Here is a 19402-nt window from a genome sequence, read left to right on the forward strand (position 1 = left end):
CAGAACACCTGACAATGACAAAGTTTATTGAAATACATTTTTCCACAAAAGATGCTTAAATTGTTGAAAGTATCAGTTCCTAAATTACATGATTCATGTTGCTTAATTTGGAAACATGCCATGTAAGACTTTACTCTGAAAGACTTGTAAGTTATCTTCTAAGTCTCTGGTTCTCAAAGTGTGGTCTGGGGACCCTGGGAGTCCCAAGACTCGTTCAGGGGGTTCACAAAGTCGAAAACATTTTTTATAGTAACACTAAGATGTTCTTTGCCTTTTTCATTCTTATTCTCTTGCAAGAGTACAGTGGCGTTTTCCAGAATTTTCAGGGCACATGACACTGTTGCACAATGAAATGTACTGATATTTGGAAGATCTGCATGACTAAATGAATTAATATTTTCCAAATAACCAATGTATGATGTTATAAAATTGTTCATGGGTAAAGAATTATTTCATACCTACCTGGCAGGGGAGATAACCATGATCACGAAGGTAATCTCCCCAGGGTGAGGCTTATCCATTGCACTATGGTTGTGCCAACCCCTGTGACTCCCTCAAAAGTGGGAAACTTGACTGCATAATTTGTGGTAGTGGGGGATTGCGCTTATGCTTTTCCCTTATAAAAAGTATTCATTTTCCTTTAGAAAAAAGAATTCTTTCAAAGTGGAAGACAGACCAATGGATTTTAATGTAGCAGAATATGAAAAGTTTATTGATATGGTTTCAGATTTCACTTTGCGACTAACCTTTGAGAAATTACTACTTGTTGAGTTTTGGCATAGTATCAAAGAATATCACATTTATCTGAAAAAAACCTTTAAAAATATCCTTTCTTTCCAAATACATGTGTGTGAGTTTAGATTTTCTTCACATACTTAAAATAACATTGCAACAGACTGTAAGCAAAAAGAGATATAAAAATCCAGCTGTGTTCTATTGAGCCAGATATTAAAATGATTTTATTATTTATTTATTATTTATTTTTAAAAGATTTTCTTTATTTATTCATGAGAGACACAGAGATAGAAAGGCAGAAACACAGGCAGAGGGAGAAACAGGTTCTCTGCAGGGAGCCCAATGTGGGACTCAATCCCAAGGACCTTGGAATCACGACCCGAGCCAAAGGCAGATGCTGAAGCACTGAGCCACCCAGATGCCCCTAAAATGTTTTAAAACTGTAAAAAAATGCTACTTCTATCACAAAAATTTTTGTTTGAGAGAACTTAGTAATTATTTTCATAAGTTATTTATTTTAATATTGAATGGCTTATGTTATTTCAAAATAAGCTAATGAATGAAAAATTTAAAACTTTTAATTTCTAACATGATAAATATTAAGCAAGTCATATAAACAAACTCTTTGAGATCCTCAATAATTTTCACCTGTGCTAAATGTCTTTTCTGTGCTTAATGTCTCAAGGATCCTTAATCATTAAAATGTCATTAAGGATCATTGAGACCAAAGTTTTGAGAATTGCTGCTATAAGTCAATTATATTCCTAAAGACCTATTTGCTGACACTGGTAACTTTAAAAACATATGTACTCCAGGCCCTGAAGACTATTTCCAAAAAAGAATTCCTGAAAATGTTTTGAGTTATAGCACATCTATAGAATGAATGTTTGGCTTTCCAAGATAAATATTTACTGAGTTGGATATCTAGTTGGATAAAGAATTCTGGTATGTTTAATAAAAGAATCATCCTTGTAGTGTATAGATCAGGTCTTTTGGGTTATCACTGGAAAGTGAGAAAAAGTAGCAAATATGGAAGAACAATAAACTGGCTCAAATGAAAATATACGGAACAGACAGAAGTGATGTGATGTTGTTACTTCCAGAAACCTGTCTGGTAAGTTCTGAGATCTGACCCTTGTGCTTTTGGAGCTTTGGGTCACTCTGAGTCCTTAGCCCTGAAGCAGCATTGTGGACAGAAGAGGTTCTTGATATTTCATTTAGAATTGGAGTGATTTTTTTTCTTTTAAGAATTTATTTAAAAAAAAAAAAAAGATCTAAATGTGAGACAAGATTCCATCAAAATCCTAGAGGAGAATGCAGGCAACACCCTTTTTGAACTCAGCCACAGTAACTTCTTGCAAGATGCATCCACGAAGGCAAAAGAAACAAAAGCAAAAATGAACTATTGGTACTTCATCAAGATAAGAAGCTTTGCACAGCAAGGATACAGTCAACAAAACTAAAAGACAACCTACAGAATGGGAGAAGATATTTGCAAATGACGTATCAGATAAAGGGCTAGTTTCCAAAATCTATAAAGAACTTATTAAACTCAACACCAAAGAAACAAACAATCCAATCATGAAATGGGCAAAAGACATGAAGAGAAATCTCACAGAGGAAGACATGGACATGGCCAACATGCACATGAGAAAATGCTCTGCATCACTTGCCATCAGGGAAATACAAATCAAAACCACAATGAGATACCACCTCACACCAGTGAGAATGGGGAAAATTAACCAGGCAGGAAACCACAAATGTTGGAGAGGATGCGGAGAAAAGGGAACCCTCTTACACTGTTGGTCGGAATGTGAACTGGTGCAGCCACTCTGGAAAACTGTGTGGAGGTTCCTCAAAGAGTTAAAAATAGACCTGCCCTACCACCCAGCAATTGCACTGTTGGGGATTTACCCCAAAGATTCAGATGCAATGAAACGTCGGGACACCTGCACCCCGATGTTTCTAGCAGCAATGGCCACAATAGCCAAACTGTGGAAGGAGCCTCAGTGTCCATTGAAAGATGAATGGATAAAGAAGATGTGGTTTATGCGTACAATGGAATATTCCTCAGCCATTAGAAACGACAAATACCCACCATTTGCTTCAACGTGGATGGAACTGGAGAGTATTATGCTGAGTGAAATAAGTCAATCGGAGAAGGACAAACAGTGTATGTTCTCATTCATTTGGGGAATATAAATAAAAGTGAAAGGGAATAGAAGGGAAGGGAGAAGAAATGTGTGGGAAATATCAGAAAGGGAAACAGAACATAAAGACTCCTAACTCTGGGAAATGAACTAGGGGTGGTGGAAGGGGAGGAGGGCGGGGGGTGGGGGTGAATGGGTGACGGGCACTGAGGGGGGCACTTGACGGGATGAGCACTGGGTGTTATTCTGTATGTTGGTAAATTGAACACCAATAAAAAATAAATTTATTTAAAAAAAGAAAAATATGGGAAAAAAAGATTTTATTAAAAAAAACAAAAAAACAAACAAACAAAAAGATTTTATTTATTTATTCATGAGAGACAGAGAGAGAGAGAAAGAGGGAGAGGCAGAGACACAGGCAGAAGGAGCTCTGGGATCACACCCTGGGCTGAAGGCAGGGCTAAACCACTGAGCGGCCCAGGTGTCCCTAGAAGTGAAGTGATTTTGAGAATGCACCACAGCAGTCTCTGCACATGTTCGGGGAGGTCATTGAGAAGATGTGATTGCCCGGTTACCCCTGAGTAGGACCTGGGTAATCAGAGGCTCCTCACTTCCTCCCCCGTCCATGGAATGTGCCTTCTGCTGGCCTTCCTCACTCCCAGAGGCTGTCCCCAGGGCCTAACCTTGAGATAGTGATGCGTTGTTGGGACCATCTGGACAGTGCGTGTGGCCGAACCCAGTTAAGCCCTTTATAGAAACTTTTCAACTGGCAGGCAGGAGTGGAGATGGCCTCCTATGTAAATGTTCTCGCTTATTAAATATGCCACCTACCAATCTGCAGGGTTCTGTTCCTTTCTTTGGTTTCTCCCTTCCCTGCACCTACAGGGCCCCGTCTGCAAACCAACAGATATGGTAGGATCTTCAGTTTAGGTTAATCATCTCTCTCAGAGCAAAGTAGATATGAGCGTGCTCCAGCAGAAACAAGCCATGACACTCACTTACTTTCTCTTCCCTTTAAAATACTGACTCATCAGCACACTTGAATATATGACCCTAACTCCAAATTGGGACCACATGGATATGAGGCAAACTTTGTAAAGAGCTTTGCTGCCTTAATGTTAAAATCAGTTTCTGGAAAGAGAAAGAAGGGTGGAGTCGGTAAGTTCCATTTTTACTTCCAGCCTGTGTATAATTACAAATGTGAAAAAGAAGAGACCAAGTTCATCATTTATCACACAAAACATTCATGGCTGGAATCCTGTAGAGAGATTTATCTCCTTTTTCTGTGTTTTAGGATTTAAAAAGAGTGAGGAAGTGATTAAACAATGTAAAAAAATTAATGCTAACATACTGCTCACATAAAGTGTGTTACTCTTCTGTAGAGTGTTTGCATTTTAAAAGGGGACTGAGGTGGACATCCAGCTAGAATAAACAATCTGGAAAATTCCTTTGAATAAAGGAATGGATGATTGTAAAGTGCTAGGTAAAGATTGGGCGCTGTCTTTCACATTACATGATACAGGGGAGAGACTAGTACCAAAACATGAATACAATGAAAAATGGAAAAATATTAAAGCACAAAGCCTACTAATAAAATCAGTAACCTTCCCCATTTATCTGTAGCTGATTCTATTGTCCTCTATCTTTATAGATATTTTCTTTCATGCCCTGATCCAGTGTTCAAACCTGGCTACACATCAGAAATACTAGGGGAAATTTAAATTTTTTATCAGAAAATAATACATTTTCATGGTAAAAAATGTTCAAATGATTCAGAATAGCATTAAATAAAATGTAAAATGCTTCCATTCTTATTCCATTTCCCAGGGGTGTTTACCTTTACTTAAACCAACCTATCTACCTACCCCTTCTTTCCTTCCTACCCTCCTTCCTTCCTCAAATCTTTGTTAAGCACCCACTATACACAGGCACTGTTTCAATTGCGGAGACACAATGAACACACCAGACAAGATTTCTGCCGAATAGGACTTAACTATAACTTTGGAAATAAACAAATAAAAGATATAATCAGATAGAAAGTAGAAAGTATGAAGAGTTACAGAAAAATAAAAGAGCATAATGGGCATGAAGTGACTATGGATAGAGAGAACTAATGAAGCCAAAATCTTGAAAAATTTCAGGTTTAGTTTTTTCATAACGGTTGCTGCCATAATTCTGGATGATAATGCTTTTAAGTCCATTTCTTGATTTCTCATCATTACCTACTGATTCCTCATCATGAAAGTTGAGGTATTTAGCTCTCCTATAATGGTTCCCTCCTCTGTCACACCTCTCCTGAGTTTTGTTAGTTATATTATACGTCAATTCTTTGTTTGTATATTTGTATCTTGAACCTCCTTTCCTATTTAGACAACTTGAACAGTCTCTTTTGACTCTGCTAAGCATCATAAAAACTCAGGTACCCAGGCTATACTCTAGATGTGCAAAATAAGTTTCTTTGAGTTTTTCTGTGAGGCTTTGGAAATCTATATTTAAAAATAGAAGTTCTCGGAAGATTCTAGTTGTTATCTGATTGGAAACCATTGCCTCAGGCTATCTCTTCTCTTGCATTGAAAATTGAATAGAAAAAAAATAGAAAAAAAAAAGAAAATTGAATAGATTCGTTCTCCATGTTCTAACTCAATGCTTCTTCAGCACTGAGAACTTCTTTTTGCACCTCACACAGTTCATGGATATGTGACTCAGATCACCAATATCAATGTTTACAATGTATTTAAAAAAACACATATTTAAGATACGTTTTTTGCCTTAAATGAAGAGACATACATATGTAATTTTTTTGTTTTGCTTTAAGACATACATAGCATGTAAGATATATACTTTCATGACAGAGTAACATCAAGCGAAATAACTAATATGGTCATGTTTAGGGTAAAAAACCTTTTGGGTAAGAAGGAAAATACACAGAAATGTTGGAAAGTTGATTGGTTCTCAGAATAGGTGAGCACTTTGGACAGTAGGGACAGTAGGGACAGTAGGGAGCTCTACTCAAATAGTGATATTGTCACTCAGGGTTTTTAGTTCAATCACAGAAGGACTCTAACTGATTTTAAGCAGAAAAAGAATCTATTAAAAGATTTGCAGTGACTCACACAATCATATGGAAGGCTAGGAATTAAGATGAGAAGCTGGGCAGTAGCCAGGAATGTTCTCTGGAATCACACAGCAGAGCTGATCCTGTCAGGACAGAGCCCAGGCACTGCAGCTTATACCTCAGACTAGGTGACATCTGGCTCTCCCCAGTGCAGCTGGCACTGCTGCTATTGTTTACTCCAGGAAAGTCCCGTTACTGCCTGTAACTGCCACCACTTCCAAAAAGGTTCCTCTAGTTCCATCTTGTTCGCATCATTCACTATAGATGTGGTCCATGCAGGTGTGGCTGCAGAGCAGAACTTGGCTCTCTTCCCACATTCAGCCTCAAGAAAGGCTGAGAAGGCAAAGACTCGCCATTATCAGCTGTTCTAGTGGGATCTGTAAGGTGGAAAATTCTCCAAATAGATGCAAGATGCAGGGTGGCTGGATGTCGACTGTGGTGACTCTGGCTACAGGGAAACCCAAGGAAGTAGTGTGATGATTATGAACGCAATTCAATGATATCATGAAGCCTGCCAAAAATTCTAGTGCTTGAAAGTGTGCCTTGAGTCCCAGAAGGTTTAGAACTACTTCTTCACTTGTATACGTAGCCAAATCTTCTCCTTAAGGTCAAGCTGTAAGTATAGGTGCCTCAAAATAGGGACTGTGCCTTCTCTTGGCCTGTTGTATCACTCACATGGCATTTATCAAAAACACAAGAAAACTCTCTTGTATCTGGATATTTTGCCTGTGTGTGTATATGGTTGGGGCTATATACTTGTTTTCTTCAAAAATAGCCCTACAATAGAACAGAAGATCTGACTGGAAAAGACCATGCCTTATTCAGAAGATTGTATTGGTTTTTTAGGGCTGCCATTAAAAAGTACTACAGAGTGGGGTGCTTAAATAACAGAAATTTGTTTTATTAAAGTTTGAAGGCTACAAGTTCAAGATCCATGTGTTGGTACATACGTGTTTCTCTGGGGCCTCTCTCCTTGGCTTGCAAATGACCACATTCTCCCTATGTCCTCACATGGTCTTTCCTTTCTGCGCATATCCATGGGGTCATTGTATGTTCTAATCTCCTCCTGTCACAAAGACGCCTGGTTGGATGAGGGCCACCCAAATGGCTTCATTTAACCTCAATTACCTGTTTAAAGACCCTTCTGCAAATCCAGTCATATTCTGAGGTGGTTAGGGCTTCCATATGAATTTAGCAGGGAAGGGAGTAGAACACAATTCAGCCCAAAACAAAGAACAGCATTGGAGGAATAATTGGGATTATCTGGTCTGAACCTTTCATTTTGGCAAGCCACCTTTTGTTCCCTCTTGCCACAATAGAAGCCTGGTTTTTCTCTCTAGAACTAACTCTGCCCCACTATCTTCAGGGGGCGTTGTTGTCATCCTTAACTTCATGCATGTGTATCGCATTCTCCATATGGGTCTTGGTCAGTGAAAAGCATGAGATCCTATCGGGGAAATGAGATACAAAGAGACATACTCAGATATTAGCAAAGCAGCAAGTGCTCTATCTGCTGATACTACAAGTGGTGAGGATGACATGAGCCAGACCAGGGGTCACCATATGGTGCCAGAGAAGGAGGCTAACACAGCGCAAGGCAAAGCCAAGCAATGGCAAGTTTTGGTGACTTTGTTCAAGTTCCAGCCTAAAACTGAACCTGCTGGAATGGTGTCTGGGCTTCTCAATAGTGAGCTTCCTTTTCTGCTTTAGCCTGTTTGAGTTGAGTTTTCTGTCAGAGTTTAGGCTTCAGAAGCCTCTATATCCTTTTCAGTACACACACTTTTATCTTAGAGAGGAGTAAAGAGAGATGTGAAGGAATTTGAGTGTCTAAGAACCTACAGTAGGGAAACCTGGCTTGCAATCATTCTGTGTTTCCACATCTTTGAATATCCCACATTAACACTCAATTTATACTTGTTCAATGAATGAGAGAATGCATTTTAATCTTAAATCTTTTCATTTAGCTCTTTTCGAAAAGATTGGTACTGCCACACCGTTGATCTCTGCATATTTCTAACATTGCAAAAGTGATCTCTGAATATACCCCTTACTGAGATAGGGAAAGCCAGTTTTTTTTTTTTTAAGATTTAACTTATTTATTCACGATAGACATAGAGACAGAGGTAGAAGGAGAAGCAGACTTCCTGTGAGAAGCCCAATGTAGGACTTCATCCCAGGACTGCAGGATCACAACCTGCACCGAAGGTGGACACTCAATCACTGAGCTACTCAGGCCCCCCCAAGAAAGCTAGTTTTAATGCTAAAGTAGGCCGATTTTGAATCCACTTTCATGAGACGGTTTAATTGAGTAGGCCCATCCTATTCACCCTGTGTACTCCATGCAAATTAATAACCCTCAGCAAGTGCTTTCCCTTGGTGTTGCCAGGCTCCTGAAGCATGTGTGTCCTATCTCTCCACCCACACCTTGCACTTGCACAAATGATTAACTACAGAGAGAGCTTGTTTCTCCTAAGTGGGGCTGCAGCACTATTTTTTAGAAGGAAAATATGTGGGCAAACTCGCACTTACCCAATCTAAATGTATACACATTACAAATATCTTTTCTCTATATATTATTTGCTCACAAATGTAAAAAAAAACGTAGGGGATACTGGTTTAGAAGAATTTTAAAAACTAGACCGTCTCTGCAAATGATGGAGAATTAGGAGAGGCTGTTGTATTTGTGTAAACCCCTTTTTCTCCAAAAAGAGGACATAGAGGGGTTAAGGAATTCAGAAATCATCAATAGGTCTGCTGTTTCAGTCTTATGAGTAAGTTTAGCAATTTACCATCTTGTACATGGTTTTATCAGTCTACCTTCCCTCCAAGGAGATGAAATAAATGAAATCAGCATTCTTTCCAACTCCCCTGGCATAAATTATTACTTACTCTAAGCAAGATGACTGATGATTTCTAAAGCTCTTTTAATTATATGCTAAATCGATTAGTGGCTGAAGGGAAGTCCTTATAGAGCAATGAAATGAGATTATTCTAGGAGTACTTGTGTATTGGGGGGTGCGGTGGGGGGAGAGAGGTATATATATTCTACTCCAAGAATGACGAACATATGAAAGGTCTATATACTCTATCAGTAGGGGCCACCTGTATTTCAATAAATAATTGAAACTTGGCAAAAATTTTGCCAGATAAATTTTTTTCCCACTGTTATCTGGGGTAAGTTTAGAAGGAAGGATCAAAGGGGGATTATTCAAATATTAGGCACCTTAATCACAGAAATATCCTCTTGCCTCCTGTGTGGGAAATAAACTAATAGATTTAGAATAAGGGATTTTTAGTAAAACAAGCACTTCTCCCAAGTAGAAGCATGAAAATGGGCTTTAGTAAGGACACAGAGTGAGGAATTGAGTTTTGATAATTTCCCTCGAAGAGGAAATATCTTGCAAATTAAGGTAGGATATGGTTTTCAAAATCATATTTGCTCTCAAGAATTATCTGCTTTTAAAATTTTTTATTGGATATTATTGGCTTGTTTTTGAGGATTTTCCATCTTCTTAAAACTTGTGCCCTTTATTCATACAAGGGGTTTCAATCTTCCTCAAGTCAGGATAGCAGTAAAGTGTATAGAAGGATGAAGTAGAAATCACATAAGGTTGCTGAGTAGATTTAATTTTATGTTATCAGGAAAGCAAAATTTTTGCTATGAGAAAAATAGCTGCCAAATGCCCTGGTCAAATTCTAAAGATGTCTCCACAGGATTCTTAATCCCCCGATTATTCGATCAAACACTGACCAAGGTACTGTTGGGAAGAACTTCTCAGATGGAATTAAGGTTACTAATCAGCTGATCTTAAAATAAGGAGATTATCCTGGATTGTCTGGATGGGCCTGGTGTAATCACTGGAGGCTTCAAAAGTACAGGAGGAAATATAAAAAGGCGGGAGGAAACTTTTGGAGATGATGGGTAGGCTTACGCCATAGATTGTGGTGATGGTTTCATGCATATACATGTATCCATGAAGCATGTACAATGTTTTGTCAAAAAGAAGAGGGGAGAGCAGAGAAGGAAGGAAAACAGAAGAAGAGTTAGAGAGATGTGGTGGGAAAAGAAGTAGCAGAGCAGTGATGCAGAAAAGGGGGTGTGCTAGAGGTTAGATGTGTGAGATGGATTTGACCTTGACCTTTGAAGGTGGGAGACCTGAGCCCAGAGCTAAGGATGTGGGCAGTCTCTCTAAGCTGAGAAAGACCCTCCTGCCTCAACAAACAGCAAGCAAATGGGGGCCTCATTCCTATAGCAGCATGGAGCTAAACTCTGCCAACATTATGAATGATGCTGAAAGCTGATTCATCCCCAGAGCCTCCCGAAAGGAGCAAATCCCTTTGATACCTTCGTTTTGACTGTATAATACCCTGAGCAAAAACCAGCAGAGTCAACCCGGACTTCTGACCTGCAGATACTGTGAGATAATAAAGTTGTGTCATCTTAAGCCACTAACCTTGTGATGACGTGTGACAGTAACAAAAAATGCGAAGGAACTTGGTACTGTGAAATGAATTCTCCTCTCTTAGGCATTGGAGATGCTCACAGAATGTCCTTAAAGCAGTCTGATGCCACAAAACCTAACACAAACAAACACAACAAGCAGAGTGGCAAAGCTGGGCTTTCTGTGTGTCCTTGGGAAGAAAAAGTTTTATCTATTTAATGAGAAAAACAGATATTTAAGAAAAGATAATTTTTCTCTGAAGATCCTACTTTCAAACGGAGATTGTGATCCTTATTTCAGAAGTAACAATAGGAACAACCACAAAAACAAGTGCCCTGTCCCCCATTTCCTTCCAGTCTGCGCTCATACTTTGTCAGAAACAGCCACCTACTATGATCCTGCATCCTGGAGAATAACTGACTGAGAGATTTTTTTTTTGAGTCTTAGGTTTAAATCCCGATTCTGCTGCTTATTGGCTAAGTGGACTTGGGAAATTCAGCTTTTCCTCGTCTTGGCTCTTTTTCGTGGGTAAGGTGAGGAGAAAGATTCTTACCCGCACAGCAATGCTGAAATAACAGGAAGAAATAAGGTGTGCTTTCAAACAATGCTTGTCACACAGTAGCCTTCCATCAAACGATAGTGATTCTCTTTTTTTTGTGTGTGTGTAAGTGAGCCTTCTTTTCTTTGACAACTGAATCTTACTCTACAAGATACAATTTAAATTGTATCCTCGGGAAAAACTTCTCAAATAGCCCTTGTTGATTGTTCCCTTTTCCCCTATTTGTAACTGAGGAGTTTCTTTTAATATTTGATAACGACTCTTGTTGCCCCACCTTGATTCTCAACTCTTTTGAGCAGGAACCATAGAACACACAGTAGGCCCCCAGGAAGCATATGCTGGTGGTTTTCAAATCTCAGCAATGTAGTTTTCACTTTGCTTTGCTATGCATGTGGGCAAATGTGCTTTATTTTTCCTGTACCAGGTATGCCAAAAAGTGTAAAGAAAATAATTCATCCTCGCCGGACGTGCAGCCAAGTCCCCAAGCTACAGTGCCAGCGATCTCAAGAGAGAGAGAGACTAATCTTGAAAGAATGCCAGCATAATTTTGCAGGCCTGTGAGATTTGGCTTGTTCAGATAAGTTTTAGATAAGCATCTGCACTTTTGGTGGCCTATCCAAATCCAATCCACACAGCCGGCCTAGAGAGCGTCATCCATCACCACGCTGGCACCAGTGAGAATTTGTCCTGATGGGGATTTATTGCAGGAAATAACCCTTCTTTTCTGTAAAATGATTTGTTTCAAATCCAGGCATCTTTCCTCCTACTGAAAACTCCAGCGGCGAGATGCACAGCTTTCTGACTTTTCGTGGTGCATTTTAATTGCGCTCCCTCTCAATCATTGACTTACATGTTTCAGTGCATTGCGGAGGAGATAAGAGGGAAAATCTGATTCACCCTTAGGGAGGATTTCACAAGGAAATTGGAAATTTCTTTAGAATTATTGATCAGTACCTGTCCTGAGCATAATTATATACACTCGAATGTTTTCTTTTCCTCTTTCATGCATTCATAGGACATTTCTTTCTTCCTCCACTCATTTCTCTATCCTTTTGTGAAGTTTCATTATTTCATAACTTGTCGGTGGCATTTTATCTTTCTTGACTCATAAAGAATCTTTAGAAATGTATTCTCTATGATCTCAGTGTTTCTCTCTTCAATTCCCCTTTATCATTTCATCACTGCTGATGGGCAGCCTGCACTGACTCTTTCCCCAGGAGGCCAGTGGTCATTTGCATCTTCAAGTGGGTGCACAGAGAATCTATGGGTTCTGTAGCTTGGGGCCATGGAGAGGAACCTCTGCCAAGGGACACTTGGGAGTTTGGAATAGTTTTTTAGGCTACAAGGTGCTTCCTCTTTTTTTTTTTTCTTCTTTTTTTTTTTTTTTTAACGTGGAGTATATTCATTTCCTAGTATTGCTGTCACAAATTACTGCAAACTTGGCTTAAAATACCATGCATTTATTCTCTTCCAATTCTGGAGGTGAGAAGTCCAAATTAATTTCACTGGACCAAAGACAAGGTGTTGACAGGGTCATGCTCCCTCTGGAGGATCTAGGGGAGAATCTTTCCTTGCCTCTTCCCGCTTCTGGTGGCTGCTGCCCCTCCTTGCCTGGTAGCCACATCACTCTAATCTCTGCCTCTGGTCATATGGCCTCTTCCTCCTCTGTCTATGGTCCTCTGCCTCCATTTTACAAGGACACAGGTAATTGCATTTAGGGGCCAGCAAGACAGTCTTCTCATCTCAAAGTTCTTAACTTAATCACATTTACAGCGACCTTTTTTTCCAATATAAACTAACATTCACAGGTCCCAAGGATTAGGACCTGGATATTTTTGAGGGCCATTAGCCAGCCTACCACATAGCAATAAAAAATCCCAACACTTTTTTTTTCAGTTATCTAAGATCGAGACCACAACTCTCATTTTCTTTTGTATCCACTCATAATATTACTGATTCACACATAGAAGAGAACAACAGAAAAGCTCATCAACTACATGAGCAAACACTAATGGAAGTTTTGCTGTACCAAACATGCGTGCGTCAGATCCATGGTGAATGTTTTTCTCTGTGCTTTGATTATTGGCTCTCTTTCTTTCTCCTCTTTCCTCATTCTTCCATTTCATTGTCCTCTGTTCATCAACCTCCATCAGTTCTCCCTCCCTTCTTTCCTTCTTTCCTTCCAACTATGTTTCGACGTAGCAAACAGTTGGATACAAATAAAGTATATCTGATTGCTGCTGGTTGTTTTCTCTCTCTCTCTCTCTTTTCTTTTTTTTTTTTTCCTACTGGTTGTTTTCATAGCTAATTTAAATTATTGGCATATTCAGCTAGGGAAACATAAAAAAAATTCTAAGGCCAACCGACTGAATTAAATATGAAAAATTTGATCAGCCACCTAGAAGTGTCCACACTTTTGAAAGCTTTCCTGGGTTAAAAAAAAAAAATCTTTCCAGGTGATTGTTTGAAATTTTCATTCTTTAAGGTGTTTGGCATATAGCTTTCAGTTTGCCCTTGTGGATTCTCCATTGATGATGATGAATAGGACAATTTCTGAAACTCAAATTAAAAGTAAACAGAGTAGGTTTCTCATGTGTAACCAATGAGTTGTGGCCAATTAGGATATCAGGACATTTGTGTCCTTCAGTGTTACCTGGTGCAGTCAGGTGGTGTGAGGTCAGGAGCTAGCAATTGGATCAGGCTATTAGTATTAAATATTACTGATTTAAATGCAGAGTGCTACACCCAGCTCTCAACTATCCATGCTAATTGGGGAGATAGGAAGCATGGAGTAATAAAAACCAGGATGATAATAGTGATAATAAAAAGTGCATCCCAACTATTGCTTTGAATATCCTCTACCATTTAACCGGAGTTTAAAAAAAAAAAAAAGAGTAATATAGATTGAATTATCTGTTCTTTCCTTTGGAAAGACTAAGATCTACCAAGCACAGTATTGGTTATACCGAAAATTCCAGACAGGTATGTGTGCAATGGTGAAGTCATTCTGTGATTTTCCCTGTCTGGGCTTGTTTCATGTTTTAGCTTCAGGGCTGCTTTTACCTATTGATAGTAGTGACATGTTAGTTAAGATGCCATCTTAATGTACAAAAGGATCACTTCTTCAAAGTTACTTTGAGATCTCTGTCCCAGCACAGATTCTCCTAGTTATGCTGCTGGTTCCCATGTTTTCTGAGTGTTCTTGTCTCACTCTGAACCCCACTAAGACGAGGAGCCCTGGTTGATTGCCACTGTTAGTTTCCAGTGAGTGAGGAGAGAGGCAAATTCTCTGATCTCCTGGGGAATCTGGAAGTTCAGTCAACGTCCTTCTACACAAGTATTGCCTGACATGCCACCCATTTTCATTGTGAACCTTTGAATTTTTGGTTCACCCATTTTCATTGTGAACCACAAGAAATCTATGAATCTTGTGAATATTTGAATCTATCAAATTTGCTTTTAACCTCGAGTTTGTTTTCAGTATTTCTAAGCAGCTTATGAGGCTCTTGGTTAAGCCTCAACTTCCCAGATCTTATTTTTTTATGTTACTGTGAACATTCTAAAGGCGTTCCCCATTCAAATTCTACTCTTGTATCAAAATTCAACTTAAGTACTTCTCGAAGTCTTATTCAGTCTCTCACAATGGAGATGAGTTTTCTTCTGTGACAGTCACTTTGGTCTACCATGTAGTTGATGATTAGTATAAAGGACTTTCTTGGAAAAGCTCTCTCTTATTTTAATGCAACCAGCTATTCTCTCTTTTATTGTTGTTTTAGTGTTTTACATTTGGGTAGCAGGCTGCATTAATAGTTCAATGCCCAGAATAAAGGACATTATCTTGCCTCAGACTCTCCAGATCAAATTGTTCTTGAAGTATTCGGTTTAGTTTGGGTCATTTCTGGAAGATATTGACAAATTAGAGCAGGTGCAAAGGAAGACACAGAGTCTGCAAACTGTGATATAAGGAGAACCATCGAAAAATCTGAGACTGTGCCACCCAGAGCAGCAGTACCCAAAGTGTCTTCCCATGGAACTACACTTCCCCAACAATTCCAGCTAACATGTTATTTGTTCAACTGTTCATCTTCCGTGCTAGATTCTAAGCTCTGGGATGGCAAGAATCATTTCTGTTTTGTCTACTATAGTGTTTCTACCACATATCACAATGCCTGGTGCAAGAAGATGTTAATAAATATTTGTTGTGGGGCGCCTGGGTGGCTCAGCCATTGAGTGTCTGCCTTTGGCTCAGGTCATGATCCTGGGATCCTGGGATTGAGTCCCAGGCTTCTCTGCCTAAGTCTCTGCCTCTCTCATGGATAAACAAATAAAATCTTCTAAAAAATAAGTAAAAAAAATAAACATTTGTTGCGTGGGTGAATGAACAGACAAAATTTTCATTGAACCATAAATTTGTGTGATGTTAATTAGGGAAATTACATTTCTGTGGTCAGATAGGTTTGAAAAGTTCCTGGTACAGTACATTTAGATGGGTTTCCTTTCTACTGGAAATCTCAGAGCTTAAAAAAAAAAAAAAAAAAGCGTGTTTTCAAGACAAGATTAGGATATTTTCTAATTCCCGTTTTTTCAATGTATCTCACCATGAAATGCTTGCTTTCCCCCCTCCACGAAGCCACCAAGGGTAGATAATGCTACCAATAAAAAGGAGGACAGGGGCTATAATAGGGGACTTTAGATACACGAAGGGCTATTATTTGTAAAGGAGGACAAAGAAAGAACCAGCCAGTAGAAATTTATAAGGGTGCATTCTTTGATTTAGCATAAAGATCTTGTTAAAAATCAAAGCAGTACAAACATGGAGTAGACAGGCTCCCGAGGTAGTGAATTATCTCTTCCTGTTTAAGCAGCTTTAAGCAGAAGCTGAACACTCACTGGGAGAGTTGCAGGGCCTGAATTATCCATCAACTAAAAGATTGTGTTAGGTAACCTCCAAAGTCCTTCCAAAGCCAAAGTTATAGTATTCTGTGGTTTCTCTCTCTCTCCTTAGCAAGTTCCTTGCCAAGAAGGCATTGTCAGCTCTTCAACACACATATCTCCTCACCCAGTGCTTTATTTCAGAGTAGACATTTAATAAGCATTTGCATATTATTTGATTGGTCTGTGGGTTTTTACAGAATTTAAAATATTGTAATGGAGTCATATTGGCTATAACATGGAAAACTTCTATATGCAAACTAGTTTTCTTATAATTAGAAAGGAGACATTAATAGGAAGCCTGTCTTGTGGAAATACGCAGAAATGTACAATTTAAGGGTGTGGGGTAATTGCTGATGCTATCTTACCATATTTCTTCCTCTACAGCCCCAAATCCAGAAACCTCACTCCATTTTACCTGCGAACCTTGACTCATAACAAATGAGCTGTAATCATTTGGATGATTTTGTTGTGAAATTCAAAAGCATATTGAATGATTCAGACATCATAAGCTAATTATCTGCAACTGTTAGATTGAATTTAGGGGGATATTCTTTTATCTGGCTTTTGCTGTTTATGCGTTTCTGTTATTTTGCTTGCCATCTGGCCCAACAATAACATGTTGGGAAGTTGGGATGTGTACAGAGGCTGAGTTCTTTGGTGTCAAACTCAGGCTAGTGCTGTGTTCTTCAGACGTTTTTATATTACCGTTCTTACCTCAGGTTTCCACTCCGTTTGCTGCTGCTATTTGAGTGTATCCAGCAATTCATTTTTATTAAACTATCCAGAGTTTCTGTTGTATGCTACCGAATGAACAATAACTAACACCATGTGTTTGGATGAAAAACTTGAACATTGAGGGTATAAGGAATAAAAGCCTAGAGCAGCTCTGTGCAGTGGTAATAGAACACCAGCCACATATGTAATTTAGAAACTTCTAGCAGGCATATTAAAAAAAGAAAAAAAAAGTGGTTGAAGTTAACTTTAATAATATATTTATTTTACTTCAATATATTCCAAATAGTGTCATTGCAACATACAATCATTGTGCAAAATTATCAATGAGATGTTTACATTTTTAAAATCTGAAGCTTCTAAAATCCAGCACATATTCTTTTCTTTCCAAAGATTTTATTTATTTATTTGAGGGACAGAGAGAGAGATCACAGAGTAAGAGGGAGAAGCAGACTCCCCGCTGAGCAGGGAATCCGACGTGGGGCTCAATGCAGGGCTTGAGATCCAGGCTCTGGGATCATGACCTGAGCCAAAGGCAGATGCTTAACCAACTGAGCTACCTACGCACCCCAATCTAGCACATATTCTTATAGCATATCTCAAGTTGTATGTTAACTTTTCATCCGAGACAATTGATCTCTATTTAGATTTTAGAAAACCTACAGTTAAAAAGCAGATTCACTTACTTCAGTTGTTCCAAACATACTGAAAAGGTGTTCAATAGCCAAATTGAATATGAAAAAATAATTTACATTCAATCACTCCATCACACCAGCCCTATTTCAAAGGCTACTCTATTGGACTTTATAGGTGTAGAACCTCACTTTTAAAAAATATATATATATATTTATTTATTTGGCAGAGAGAGAGAGAGAGAGAGAGAGAGGCAGAGGCAAAGAGAGTGCACGGGGGAGGAGGAGCAGCAGGTGGAGGGAGAGGGAGAAGCAGACTCCTCATTGAGCAGGGAGCCTGACTCCCAGGATCACGACTTAAGCCGAAGGCAGATGCTTAAGGGACTGAGCCACCCAGGCACTCGTTTAGAACCTCACTTTTAGTGGGTCCTTTAATAAGTAGAAAACCTAAACCACTCTATATTCCCAGGTTTCTTACCTTCCTCCCTCCCTCTCTTCCCAAACCTCCCCCTCTGCCATGCTTTGCTGTATAGATCAGGATCCAGCTGAAAACCGGAATACCTTGGGTGGTACAAGATATTGCAAACAGATAGGATTTCATACGGATCGTTCATTACACAGGTGTTAACAGGCTGAAAGAGCAAAGAGGGAATACTGAGATAGTAACAGCAAACAGCTACCACCCTGGGAACTAAGGGAAAATAAAGATGTAGAATCACCAGAAATGAGGAGCCTGGAAGAGAAGCCCCATCCAGATGGCATTCTGATTTCCAATGAGCCACCTGGATGCTTCTGCACCTGTAAGGGAACGTGCCGAGGCAGGTCTGGGGGCTGTAGCTGAACTCAGGTGCTGATGCCCACCTCCACTGCTAGAGTGACCTGACAAAACAGGATGAATATGAGGGAAGAAATCTCTATACCTCCGCCCACCTTCCATGCTCCCTCTTGTTCTCCACCTGGGCCTGAAGGAAGCCGGCTTGAAGAATTGCAACTTCAGCTTCACAAGCAGAGGACAGAAGGGTAGATAGACTTAGTGTGGAGAAAAAAACTGAGGCGATAACTGGCACTGGCAGGTTGAAATGCTCACCCTTCCTTCTGTACAAGCACTCCTTAACTGGGGTGGCTCCCTCAGTTCAACAGGGTCCTGGCTGTGGTCTTGCCATTGGCTTTGGCAGTACCTAGTTGGAGCCCTTTGGGAAGAAAGACTTCTTGGGTTCATCCGAGTTTTGAAAGCAGCTCTAGCTATCTAGGTCTAGACTAAAATAAGTCCAGGGCTCTGCTCAGTTTGAAATGGTTTCAAACTGGCTTGGTATTAATAAGTGTCTGGGCCTCAATAAGGGAGTATTTTTGCTCTGTCAGCTATATTTTTGCAAACAGTACCGGATGCCCCTTCATTATGTTCCATAGCCCCTGTGGATTTTGCTACATCTTCCTACAAAGGGAATTCTCAATCTCCATTTGTTCCTTTTATGGGACAGGGAAACCACATTTCCTTCTCTCCAAAAATGAGTTTTAAGTGAACACATTTGTGTCTTTATCCCTGAAGCTTGTGATTACGCAGAGCATCATAAAGAGATCTTTAATGTATCTCTCATTTTTGAAGGGGAAGATTTTAGCACGGTTGTGCTTTTTTTCTTAAAGGGAGATAAATGCAGAGGGAGATGCTCTAAGGAGGCAGCAGCAGCTCAGTGTAGTAGCACGGATAAGCAAATGACAAGGAAGCGCCAGTCTACATGCCTCAACTCAAAGGACCCATTTCCCCCTCCACATTCCAAGGCAAGTGGGATTATTTTTTATAAGAAAGATATATTTGTAGAATTAATGCTGCATATGTTTGAACTCTTTCCAAAACGATGTATTCAGCAATGCTTAAAACATTTTGAAAGCTCTGTGTAATGGGAGGACGCATTAGCCATTTCCTGGCAATGTGATGTATTTGTGTTTGGGTTACAGTTCAGTTCTTGGCTCCCTCATCACACAGCAGTTGGAATGAGTCTTTGAATTAGCATGAAATGACACGGTTTATTTTGTTTAGTAGATTTGGTCTTTCCAAAGCTGGTGCTCGTTTCTCCTGGGCCTGTTGTGCACATTTGACTCTGATA

General features: G+C 39.5%; 1 non-coding gene across 1 annotated transcript; it reads left to right on the forward strand.

Annotated features, from left to right (window-relative positions):
- The first annotated feature begins 454 nt into the window (after positions 1–454).
- Positions 455–619, forward strand: LOC112921278 (U1 spliceosomal RNA). The gene has a single exon (XR_003235217.1). It is a non-coding gene; the product is annotated as a U1 spliceosomal RNA (small nuclear RNA).
- The last annotated feature ends 18783 nt before the right edge of the window (positions 620–19402 follow it).

Source organism: Vulpes vulpes, chromosome 8 (assembly GCF_048418805.1).
Source record: "Vulpes vulpes isolate BD-2025 chromosome 8, VulVul3, whole genome shotgun sequence".
In the NCBI taxonomy this organism is placed as follows: domain Eukaryota; kingdom Metazoa; phylum Chordata; class Mammalia; order Carnivora; family Canidae; genus Vulpes; species Vulpes vulpes.